Source organism: Brachyistius frenatus, unplaced genomic scaffold, assembly GCF_029030835.1.
Source record: "Brachyistius frenatus isolate BFR_SWC_R1_liver_20210118 unplaced genomic scaffold, ASM2903083v1 Contig_3, whole genome shotgun sequence".
NCBI classification, from domain to species: domain Eukaryota; kingdom Metazoa; phylum Chordata; class Actinopteri; family Embiotocidae; genus Brachyistius; species Brachyistius frenatus.
The window spans coordinates 6,342,605-6,355,475 of NW_027210602.1; positions in this window are offsets into that span (position 1 = coordinate 6,342,605).

A 12,871-nucleotide genomic window follows, 5' to 3' on the forward strand; every position below is an offset into this window, starting at 1 on the left:
GCTTGACCTGCTTGCACACTCACACACTTACACAAGCAAGGAAGCAAATGTATGCATATATAGCATGTAAACATACACAAAAAAGGAAACCCATTACTGCACATCCACACACATTAATGCACACAGATTTCACAAATAGATACCGATGTGTGCACCCATACACATGTGTATTATATCTTGAGACACACACACACACACACACACACACACACACACACACACACACACACACACACACACACACACACACACACACACACACACACAACTGTGGTTCCATTGCATCTGAGGACATTACATTCACTCATATTAATTCCTGGAGACTAACCACAACCTATTTAGCCAGGAAGAATGTGTTCATTTTCCACAAATAGCCCCACCTAGGCTCCGCATGTCATAATAACTCACAAAACATACACATACTGTGTCATCATCATTATACAGTATATGGCCTTAAGGGTCTTTGAATGGCTCATTAGGGCACCAGCATTTACATGTGTGCATGTGTGTCTCCCTTCTTATTACAGCAGTCAGCCATCACTTTGCATGTTTGCACGCTTTAATTGGCTCTTCAGTGTGGAAGTGGCGTCATCTTCTCTGCTTCTAAAGGGAAGTCATGTATCTCTTTTGAACTAAAAGGAGGTAAAGTTTGCATTTTGAACACATTCATTTTTGTGAGTGCAGTAAAGTAAAAGTCATATAAGTTTTGTTTTTTCCATTTGTACCGTATATCTAGATCAAAGAATTTGTGATTACGGCCGTCTTTGCTTCACTTAAGTCTTTGTTGTACCTTTGAGGTGGGCACATAACAGCCTTATGCTGAATATTTCATATCCTTTGATCTGTTTTCATTGTCTTCTGACAGGCTTTGAAACAAAATAAATAACCCTCAGTCAAAGTTCTGCTTTTAATCTTGACAAGCCAGCGATGTGAAGGCATCATGTCCTTCTCTTGGAATTTTCCTTCAAGTGTGAAGGTCTAAAGACTTACAGCATATTCATATAAACCCCCAAAATGCAACAACCTGATAGTGACAAAATAGGATGTTGTTTCGGGGAGTTGAAGTATTCTGTAAGTATCAACTTTAAAACTGTTGGACTTGGATATCTCCTGATAACACCCACCCAAGTTTGGTGTCAAAGAGAAATGTAAACAATTGTATTTACTGTAATTGCTAAAAAATAATTGTCTCATCTTACTCCTCACTTCCATCCATCCATTTTTTGCTAATCCGGTGTAGGGTCACAGTGGCAGTAGGCCAAGCAAGTTAGTACAGACTTCCCTTTCCCAGCAACATGTTGTATCTCCTCCTGGGGGATTCCAAGGCGTCCCTAGGCCAGATGAGATGTAAAGTCCCGCCACTGTATTTTGCGTCTACCTCGGGGTCTCCAACCAGTTGAGAGTGCCCGGAAAGCCTCCAGTGGATGGCGCCCAGGAGGTATTGAGGACCAGCGGCTCTACTTCAAACACCCCCCGTATCTCAGAGCTCCTTACCCTATCTCTAAGGTTGAGCTCAGCCACCCTGTGGAAGAGACTCATTTCAGCAGCTTGTATCTGCAATCTCATTCTCTCAGTCACTACTCAAAGCTCGTGACCGTAGGTGAGGGGCGGAACGTAGACTGACTCAAAAGCTTTGCCTTCTGGCTCAGCTCCCTCTTCCCCAAAATTGTCCAGAACAACACTGGTGCTGCCCCCGATCTGCCTGTCATGGCCAGGATGGAAACCACTTTGCTCCTGCTGCATTTGAGGTTTGACAATCGGTCAAACCCTCCTTTCCTGCACCCTGGCATGAGTTTTTCCTGGAAGGCTGAAGAGTGTGACACCTAATAGGAACACACTTTTAGGTAATCTTTAAAAAAAAAAAATCTGTACCACCGCCTCAATCTGCCAGTCCACATGCACTGACCCCAACCTCCGTGCCTCACTTGTACAATAGCAAACATGAACTACAAGTCACACTCCTGCATTTTATCTTTTCATTCTAATTACAATAAATTCCTACTTTTTCTTATGCCATTTCACACTTTGTTTTCTCTGCTTACCGCTGGCATATACTTCACTTCTCCACCATCTCTAGAAAAGAGGCCTTGTGTTTCGTGTCACAGTCATGCACTGACCTACACAAGGTTAAAGCATTCCACTTTCGGCTCAACATGTTCTAATAGGTCCCATTATGTACAGCAATACCTGTAAAATCAAGTGTGTATTCACCTTGCAACCAAGGCTCTACAGTATGCTGTCTTTTATTAAATTGGATAATCTCCGTCAGACTCTTAGAATTGTGTTTATCGTCTTTACTCTCTTATGTATTTTCAGAAGCTGTGAACAAGGTCATGCAGTAATATGTTTTGAAGAATAATTGCTCCTAAAGGTATAGTAGTTGGAAAACACGGATTCAAAACAATCACTTGATTGTGTTTTACAGCCTTGTCTTACTAGTTGTAATACATCCAAGTTGTTGGAGTCAGTGGCAGGGAAGGAAAGTCAGCCACATGTCATAATTTCAATGTGGTGTTAAGATGGTTTGAGAGGAATTGTTATTATATAGTTAACTGTAACGCCAGGATAACCTCTATGCTCAGTTCTTCATCGTTGCAACTTGTCTGATTAAGACACATTGATCTGCTTGAATAGTTTTGGTTCACAGATTTTGCCCTCCACAATAGCATAATATGTGCACGTTGAGCTTTATGTTAATGTTGACACGGCATATTAACAATGCTATTATACTGATATAATATATAATGTCTCGCCTGTTCACAATCTTAGTTCGGTCAAAACAGAAAGTTAAGACACATTTTTGTCTCAATGGTCTGAAGTGAAATGTCAAGGATCATGACAGTGGTTACAATCCACCCTGAGGAGGACTTGAATGTGTGTATCAAATTCCATAGCAATCCATTCATTTTTTGTGTTATAGTTACTTATTGTAACATTAGCATTGGCTACATTAGTATCAGTGACACTAAAGAAAAAGAAAATGATACATTCTCCAGGAACCATGAATGTTTGTACAAATTTCCATGACTTTCTCAAATACATATTAAGATATTTCAGCATAGACAGTTAAACATGAAACACGTTAGAAGGGACAGTTTGTACATATGCTGGTATGTGACAAAACTTGACCATGTCAGTCAAGGTTAACATTATTTAAAGGCTCCTTTTATTAGCTGCATTCACAATAACATGAGACACAGTGGGCTTTTTTAAGTTTGATCTATTTGACAAAGGGTTTTTAAAACCACTAATTTCAGTGTATGGAAGTTGCATTTTTGTTGACTTAAAGCCATAGAAGATAGAAACATTTGCTTGAAATAATAGACTCACAAGCCATTTTCCCATCTTCTAGCGATAGCTCGCCCTGCTTCATTTTAATAAACATGAAGACCATCTATCTCTGTCTGTTTCTGCCTCCATCTCCTGACTCTTCCTTCAACCATTTGTCGCTCAGCCAGTGATACCAATTACTTCTCTCCTGCAAGTCGATCTTTACTAACACTTGCTGCCCCGATCTGCATCCCTACTCCCTTTCTCAATGTTTCTTCTTCCTCTCTCTGTGTGTCTCTCACTCTAATCCTCATTTACATCCTCATCTGTCACCACCATCTTTCCAGCATACCACCACCACCACCACCAGCTCTGTGCAACTTCTGAGTTGCACACAGAGTTACTCTCCCTTATTTTGGACAGGCGCCACAGTCTCTCCCTGGCCCAAACACACAGACATTAATTCTGCTAATGACAGATAAATGAAGCATGGAGATGAGGAGGCTAGAGCGGAGAGACTTGCACACACAGACCCACACAAGAGTGCACACAAAGCCAGGGCATGAATATACATGCGAGAACAAACATACACAGAGATCACACTCTTTTGGCCGCTAATTGATATGGATTGAGGACTTTTTTCTGAAAGTCTTTTTCATCTCACCCATGTCGGGTGAGAGGCTCGTCTAACGCAGCACACTGTGTGCTGCTTGTGCGTGTTGTCTCAGAGTGAATGGGAGACCGATGAGAGGCATTCTCAAGTTTGGGTTTACAGTTACTTCATAAGAGGATTATGTGACATCCAGGGAACAGAGAATCTAACCCATGTTTTGATTAAACTCGGTACAGAGAGAGAGAGCAGCTAGTAGCTGGCATTGTTGCAGCATCCTCCAACCTAAAGGATCACTGCTATTTTTGAATGGAGTAGAAGACACTGAAAAACAAAGCAAGAGAAATAACAAAGTCAGAATAAAAATAGATTAAGATCAGGTGCAAACAAGCAAACAATCAACAGTGTTGTCACCAATTGGTTTATGTCGTGTTCAGATTTTGGTCGTCGCCAGTCAGAATTGACCATATTTGGGCGAGCTGGGGAGGAGCAACTGGTGGATCTGAGTCATTCTCTGAGGACACCACGGCCACAAACTGATAGCGGAAACCCAACTGCACCAAAGACCTGTCAATCAAACAGACAAGCCTCGAAAAACAATACTTTTTGAGACCTAATTTCTAATATATTTTTCAGATGGGCAACCAGAAAACTAATAAGAAGGAGGCACTTTAGCTAACAATACTAAAATAACTTGGAACGTGGAAATAATTTTATCGACTTTGTATTTCATGAGACTAGTTGAATGGGAATACATGGAGCTGATCGTTTTTTTGGAGCCAACCTCTAGCGGCACTCGGATATATTGCAGTTTAAGACATCAGCCTAATTGTTTTAGGCCTGGAAACTACATCCACTTTTATAAACAGCCTGTGGGTGCAGTGCAAACTCCACGAGTAAAGCCAGCACATACGTGTACCGCAGCTATGCACTGTCATTACAGTGAAGCACTGGGCAAATGGTCCATCCATGGATCAATAATCAATGGCCAAACAAAGTGAGTTTGATGTTGGATGTGCAGTGCAAACAACGGCCCTCATCTCAAAGATGAAGCTAAAGACATGCTTGTTATCAGCTCTTGTTAAAGGTGAGGGTTTTAGAGGTTAGATGGCATTTGTTTTTGTCTTTACGTGGATGTGTCTGCGGGCGGGTGTTCGTGCAGTGGCACAATTGTCGATTTATTATAGAATTGTGCCTAAAAATTTCAAATATTATTTTTGCTTGAAATGCACATGCTTATTATACGCTGTATATAGCTGGTAAAAATTTCAGATGGTGTAATATGCCTCAAAAGATAGCAGAATTTAAAATAAGTTTATTCTTAAACCTTTAAGGGAAATAAATTATATTTAAGCAGCCTCATTTGCACAAATGTTTGCTCTCCAAATATCTATATTAGAAAAAATATATACATTATTTAACATCTACAGCTAACATAAATAGAACATTACGTTTTGTTCTCTCATTACCATACATTACTTTAAAACACTGCTGAGTGTTTTGCATATAATGGTTTTTTTATTGTCTGCATGTTCTTAATTGGGCTAATGACTGTTTCACTAAAGCAGATGAATAGGTCAACACTCCACTCTGACTTTAAAACTCTGCACAGCAATTTCAAACAGCAGCCTAGCTAACTGTGAAATATATTCAGCCCGTAGATTATCATTTTAATTAATCTTGCTTACTTGGTCGTGTAATTTAAACATTTGCTGGGTTTGCTGGATGGAAAGAGGAGGAGGAGGGAGATAGAGAACGGTGGTATGTGTGGTGTGACAGGAAGAAAAAGGAGGGAAGCAGTGTGTCAGTGGGTTGGTTTGTGTGTGTGCGTGCAGGTGGGCAAAAATGAATGCAAATTAGTATCACCTTCACAGAAACAATGCTATGCTCTGCCTTATTAAGCCTGAAAATGCCAAAGAGTTTAATTTCAACAAGCTTTGAGGGGTTAAATGGGTAAACCAAGGATGTACCATATTAAACAGTCTGAGTATTTAACGGTGGTAGGTGAGAGCTGGTTCATTAAAAATATCCAAACCTATTGCCAGACGAGGACATCGGTGTTAGACAGTTATGCAAAACCTTGGATTATTCTCAGTAATTGCATTTGCTTTTATGCCCGATGGCAATTTTTTTATTTGAATTCTCCCTCTTCACAGTATCTGCCCATGGCAACTACACTGTGGTTAAAGTGAGGGAAAGATTGTCACTGTGTAAAAAAAAAAAAAAAAAGGGGTTAGAGGTTGAGAGACTAAAAATTGTTGCAATGTTAGTACTTTGGAAATTCCTTGTACTTTTAGTAATGTTTAGACAATGTTGTGTTCCTGACTCTACTTTGTACATAAAAAGGAGCTTATCAAATTTAACGACCTGTCAAAAATTAAACTACTCAACAGTTATGATCTCCACCTCAATCACAATGACAACTGTAAAATGCTGGTTGCACATGCATCAGTAATTAAAACCCCATAACAATATGCATGTCACTTATAGGTGCCATTTTCCTAAGCATTTTCATTATAACATCTTTATTTGTATATACTATAAGTACATTGCCTAAAATTGAAACTTTAAATAGGATATTTAAAAACTAAATGACCTAAAGGTTTCAATTCAGAACTTTATTTCTTGTAATGGAGTTTTATTTATACTGTAGTACTTCTACTTTTACAAAAATAGGGCTCATAGCATGATATGAGTGTCATGGTTTGGCCAGCTCTTTGTAAGTAAATATCTTTTGTTGGCCTTGGTGTGCATTTAGTTCGTAATCCCTGTAGAACTGTAACAATGAGAGTAGATATAATCTTTGATTTTGGATACCACAATATTGTATAATTGTTGTCTTTTCCTGGCTTTATGGGTTTTAAGTGATGAAATACGAAATATTAGACAATTTTAACTGTTCCATCATTTGCCTTTTCCCACCCTCATATTCATCCTAACAATATTGTAACAATATCCATATTTAGGTCCATGATGTCCATGTCACCCAAGCCTACATTAAAGTAAAATATCTACCCACTTTCTCCACCATTGCATTCGTTTCAGACGGCCATTCAGCCTTTCTAGCAATGTCTTGCTCTCTAACTTTGAATATATATTTTCAAAAGTTCATTCACAAGGCCTCTGTTGTCTTGTTGCAATTTCTACAAAAATTGTATCTCAGTTAAAGCTTTTCATTCCCCTTTTGGGACTATTTACTTAAAAGCACCATTATCACATATGTCTAATGTAATGAAGTGAAGAACAAACACTTCCTATAATGCATGCTTCTCCTTGCATTTTCAAAAGCACAGGTACAAAACACACACGCAACGATGTGTGTTTAATACAAATATGATATAAAAGAGTTTAACTGTTTTGTCTACAGTGGCATACAAAAGGAAAAAAAGCTCATGAAAAAAAAGCTCGTGAATGGATTTTTTTTTTTAAGGAGACAACAAACACACATCCACACTCACACCAAATAAATGTCCATGTATATTAATTTGTGTCGTGCAATGGGGTCTTTTAGCTACATGTTTACTGTTGCTTAGTGATTTATGAGTCCCCTCTCCCTCTGCTGTTGCTATCACTTTCATATATTCTTTGTAGCCTGGAGCTTTAGGTTATTACCAGCTTCACAGCCACACAGGAACTGCAGACGGTTAAAAGTAAAACCTGAATATGATGGATTAATCCAAATTTATTTTTTTATAATGTTATTTCATTGGGAAAAAACAAATCTGATGCCGCTATTCCAAAAAAGTGGCCAGAAATCACAGCATCGCATTCCTTTTTTTAAAATTTGTATTTGCAAACCCTCTCTACTGTTTTCATTAATTTCTTTATCAGGTATCCAATAGATTTCTGACTCATACTCTTCATTAGTTGAACAACAGACTGTCAGCCAGTTTTAGCTAACATCCCTGCATCCTGGTTCTGTCATATTTTTTTAAAAGCCTCCTGTAAGCTTCACATGTCTGAATTTTTAGAAAATGGATAAAGTGCCAATTACATAACCCAGTCCACAGTGACAGTTAATGATTAAAGTAATCTTTTCTTCTTACCAGGTAGATACTGACTAAAGCATTGTCATGTCAGCAGCACACATTTCTTGTGGATTGGACTGTCATGAAAAATATTATATTTTGGATGCTAATAAGAAACTACTTGAATGTTTTGTAGATCACCAGGATAGTGATCTGTCTTACCCTGGAACGGCAAATATTCAATCCCTTCTGCAGGATTCCGTCTGTTTTTCGCCTTTAGAAATCGTTCCATCGTTGTGTTGGTACCACCTTTGGCACCTTTCAGGCATATACAGTACAACCTCCCTCCATATGAATATTATATATGATCAACATACCTATATTTATCCAATAAGTCTACATGGTGACAGTTTTGGCAAAAGGAAAAAGAAAGCCGCTGAGCTTTTTGATGGATGCTACAGTATACAGTTGCCATGCAGCTTTAATCAGCTCATGCTCTTTGTATCCTGCTGTGGCTGTTGCTGCTGTCTGAAAGAAAATACATCCTAGCTGGAAGTTACTAAAAGTGCCATGGCCCCCCCGGACTCGACAGTAATGGTTAAAAGTCCAAGGCTGCAGTTCAGCATGAGAGCAGCACTGTGGAGGTGAAAACAAAACTGTTCTGAAGCCTGCTGGTGTGGTTGTTTGGCTGCCCGTATTTCTTCCCAGTTAGGAGGAGGACAAAAAGTCAATGGTTCAAGTAAGAGTAGTCTTTCAGGTGCTTTTGCTGGAGGTCTCCGATGGCAGTTGGATGACCACCAATGATGTGCTTGATGGTTTTCATTACCCACTAAAGTGATTTCCAATGGAGTTAAAGAGCATGCTCTCTGGTACAACAATCAAAATTCACCAGGATCTGTTTTAAGTTTGTTTACAAAGTGCAGTCTGTTGGAGATATGGAGGGTCCAGGAGGATTCCTCAGCGATGTGGAAGCCCAGATACTTCAAACTACAGACATGTTTCACCAACCTTGGATCAAACTAAACTGTGGGATACACCTGTCAATCCATTGCAGGACACCTTGTCAGTGTTATTTTTTGCCTCACCAAGGTCTGAAAAGTAAAGTGCCTTAGGCCCGGGACACTGCCTGCGTGGCGTTACCTGTTGCTGCATGCGGTGTAACAGTACAATTAATCGTTACCTTATATATAATAACCTATGTGCTACAATGATTGTTTGTAACTTTCCAGCAGACCTGAAGCACATTATATTTGTGTGGGAAGCTTGCAAGTGTCTAGTAAAGAGGGAAACAAAACATTATAACGGTAGATCTCCCTCTTCTATGTTTTGACTACATGTTTTCAGTTACAAATGTGTGACTGTATCTGTATGTGGGGTGAGACTCACCATGCACACCCTGTGTGAATGAGCCTGTCCATTCAGCTGAACTATATTGACTATAATAATAGTCTAATTATAGAATATAATTCCTTGATCTATGATTCTTTGATATATTGATTCTTTAATATTCTTATTGTGATTCTTTGAACATTCTTATTGATTTTCTTATATTATCTTGTTTTATTAAATTGACGAAAGACAGTTCATTGTATCATTGTTTATCAGTTCATTTTTCACTGGAAATACATAATTTCCACGACACTGTTTTTATTTTAGCGTCCATTTTAACAGATTCGAGCAGCCACGCTGCCTGCATGAGACGCTTTGAGATGAGAGTCATCCCTCGCTTGTGCAGTGCATCATCTAGTGTATAGACCCAATGCACAGCTACCAGTAATAATAGACAGGGAAACGGTCTGTGTTCACATGTGCACTGTATAATCATAGTAAAATGTCAGAGCAGGCTCTAACTATATCATAGCAATACTTTACCAGGTGAAGGGCAGCGTTTTTCCCAGTGCTCACTTCCTCCCTCTATCTCTCCTCTGTTGTTGGCTGTGTGTCTCGCTCTGAACGAGGGTAAACAAAAGTCACGGGCCAGCTTTTCGGTTACAACTGTCGGACCTAAAAAATTCAATACTGATTGATTCAATGATAGGACTGGCAGCCGCTGCACCACTGGTGACACGTAGCCGGTGTAGTCGCAAGCAAGACGCAGCTCTGCAGCACGGGAAAGGTAACACGCACTTGGAAAGGTGCTCTCTTTAGAAAAGATGATAGTTTGGTTTTATGGAAGTAACATTACGTACATCATGTAAGTTAATATTTGTAAGTTAAATACGTTATGTTGTGTAGGTAATGTACTTGCATTACTTTAATGAAATCCACTTTGCTCTTTCACAGACTGCAACCCTTGTCTCCTTGGTAAAAGTCAGTGGTTTAAACAATCCAACCCACATCACTCTTGACCTCCTTCTTTCACTCTGGTCATGATTATACCTTTCACGTCTAGGCGACGCAACATGTGGCACTGACACGGTATCCTAGAGTGAACTGATGGCTGTACACACTTATCGTGATACCGAGCTGGATCCACCTTGAATGAATTCTTGAGGATGGAAGGCGTGCTCACGGTTAACTCGACCTTGGCCTTCATTATAGCTGATAAAGTCTCTGGCATCACATTTCCTTTTCAGCAACATGGAAAGAAGCTGGACAAACTGGCTATTCCACCAAACCACCAGTTAATGTTCACTGGGCAGCACTGGCGAGCTTTAATGTTACAATGACAAGCAGCCAACAGAGGAATCATGGCACTGTAACCTTAACTTGTTTTGTTTTCCTTTTCTGCTTTGTATTACGCTGATGATTTAATAATTTGATAAGTTATTCATCCATAGAAGACAGGTTTGATTCTTTTGTTTGTTTGTTTTAAAGCAAGCAAACTTTTTATTACTGTATTCCATTGTTCCTCTAATCCTTTAATACCCATTCCAGTCCATGCTTCATTGTCTCTGTGTTTAATCCTTTCATTGATAACTTTTATGTCACAGAGTAATACAAAATACAACAGTTCAGACAGCTTATTATTTATGGAGGTGGTGCTAATGATGATCACTTCAAAAGTGCACCATTCTGACAGAATTTTTATAATTCAGTTGTATTAAGACCTCTGTGTGTGTATGTGTGTATTTTTTTTTCTCTTCTTTTAGTAATAATGGGTTGCTGACTTGGACTGCTGCAGATCTCTATTGAAAAAGAGACATTTTATCTCACGGGGCTCCCCTGACTGAATACAGATGGAATTAAAATGAAATTTACTGTGCAAACTATTATGGGGAAGCCTTGTGAGACAGACAATCTCGCAAGAAGAGCGTGCCCAGGCACCCCCGTCTGATAGGAGACCTGGGATGAGGACACTTTGGGTCAGCCGGCTTAAAGAACGTACAGAATCAACCACCACATTTTTCCATTTTCATGATTTCCCTGCTCTCTCTGCTTGTGAGGGGCATTAGATTAACCTTCTATAATATGACTTTAGATATTTTTCAGTGCATGGTATAACACAGTGCCAACTATATTTTGCATACTGTTCTATTATATACTACTGCTGTCTGTTGTATTTAATAATTGTGTAAATGTTTTAATGACAATTTAATTTCAAATGCAGATGAGGACACTAAATATACAAGATTACACTTCCACAGAAGGGAAGGATTGTTTAGTGTCAAAGAGATTCTGTTATTTTCTTTGTGTATAGTCTCTCCTTGACAATGTAATGCTGCCACGTTATTTGCATTTAAGGGTTTAATTCCCATTACATAGCATGCATACTTCTTTTTTTAGATATTGTAAACCAAATTCAATAAAAAAATGTGATACTTTCCTGCAACATACACCAACTGGAAACTGGAAAAATGTACCTCTACACACAAGAACAAATGTGACACGAAGCAGGGCGAAAGCAATAATGAGATTTGATAAAGATCAGAAATAAAGTCAACCACTTTGCCTTTCACTTTTTCCTAGCTTCTGACAGGGGGTAAGCGTCTCTGTGACCTTCTGATTCCTGAAAAGGCAACAAGATTTACTGCTAATGTTAACACAGTAGTAGAAGAGCAGTTCTGCAGGGAGCACACAATATACTCCAGGTTTATCTCCTTGGGTGTCACACTGTAAAGGATGCCATGAGCATTATTAGCCAAACCTATAACTGGACCTTATATGTCATAAATAATGGTGACAGGTGGACACCGAACAAGGAGTCCTGTGTCAGAACATGCTCAGTTTCTTTGCTTGAATTAGACTGAACTGCACTTCCTTCCTGGGAAAGACTCTCCCACCCTCGGCCTGACAACTCTGTGTTATCCCCGACCCTGACTGCTAAGAACCTCGGCGTGACACTCGACAGTCAACTCTCTCTTTCTGCCAACATCGCTGCAATGACGCGTTCTTATAGATACATGCTGCACAACATCAGGAGAATACGTCCTCTTCTCACACAGAAGGCGGCGCAGGTTCTGGTCCAGGTTCTGGTCCAGGTTCTGGTTCAGGTTCTGATCCAGGTTCTGGTCCAGGTTCTGGTCCAGGCTCTGGTCATCTCACGTCTGGACTACTGTAACTCCCTCCTGGCAGGTCTACCTGTTAGTGCCATCCGACCTCTGCAGCTCATCCAGAATGCAGCAGCTCGACTGGTCTTTAACCTCCTGAATTTCACTCACACTACTCCGCTCCTCCTCCTCCTCCTCCTCCGCTCTCTTCACTGGTTTCCGGTAGCCGCCCGCATCCATTTCAAGACATTGGTACTTGCGTACCGTGCTGCGAACAGATCGTGTCCAGTCTACATCCAGGACCTGGTCCAACCTTACATCCCAGCCCGTTCACTCCGCTCTGCTTCTACCAATCGGCTTGTTGCTCCCTCACTGCGAGCTAAACACTCTACTAAATCACGACTGTTTGCTGTCCCGGCTCCTAAATGGTGGAATGAGCTCCCCAACGACATCAGGACAGCAGAAACTCTGTACATCTTCCGCCGCAAACTAAAAACACACCTCTTCCGACTTTACCTTGAATAGTAGAACTTTAGTAGCACTTAAAATGACACTTACTGACAGAACTTTGTAGTTTGGCTTTCTTGAAGAAA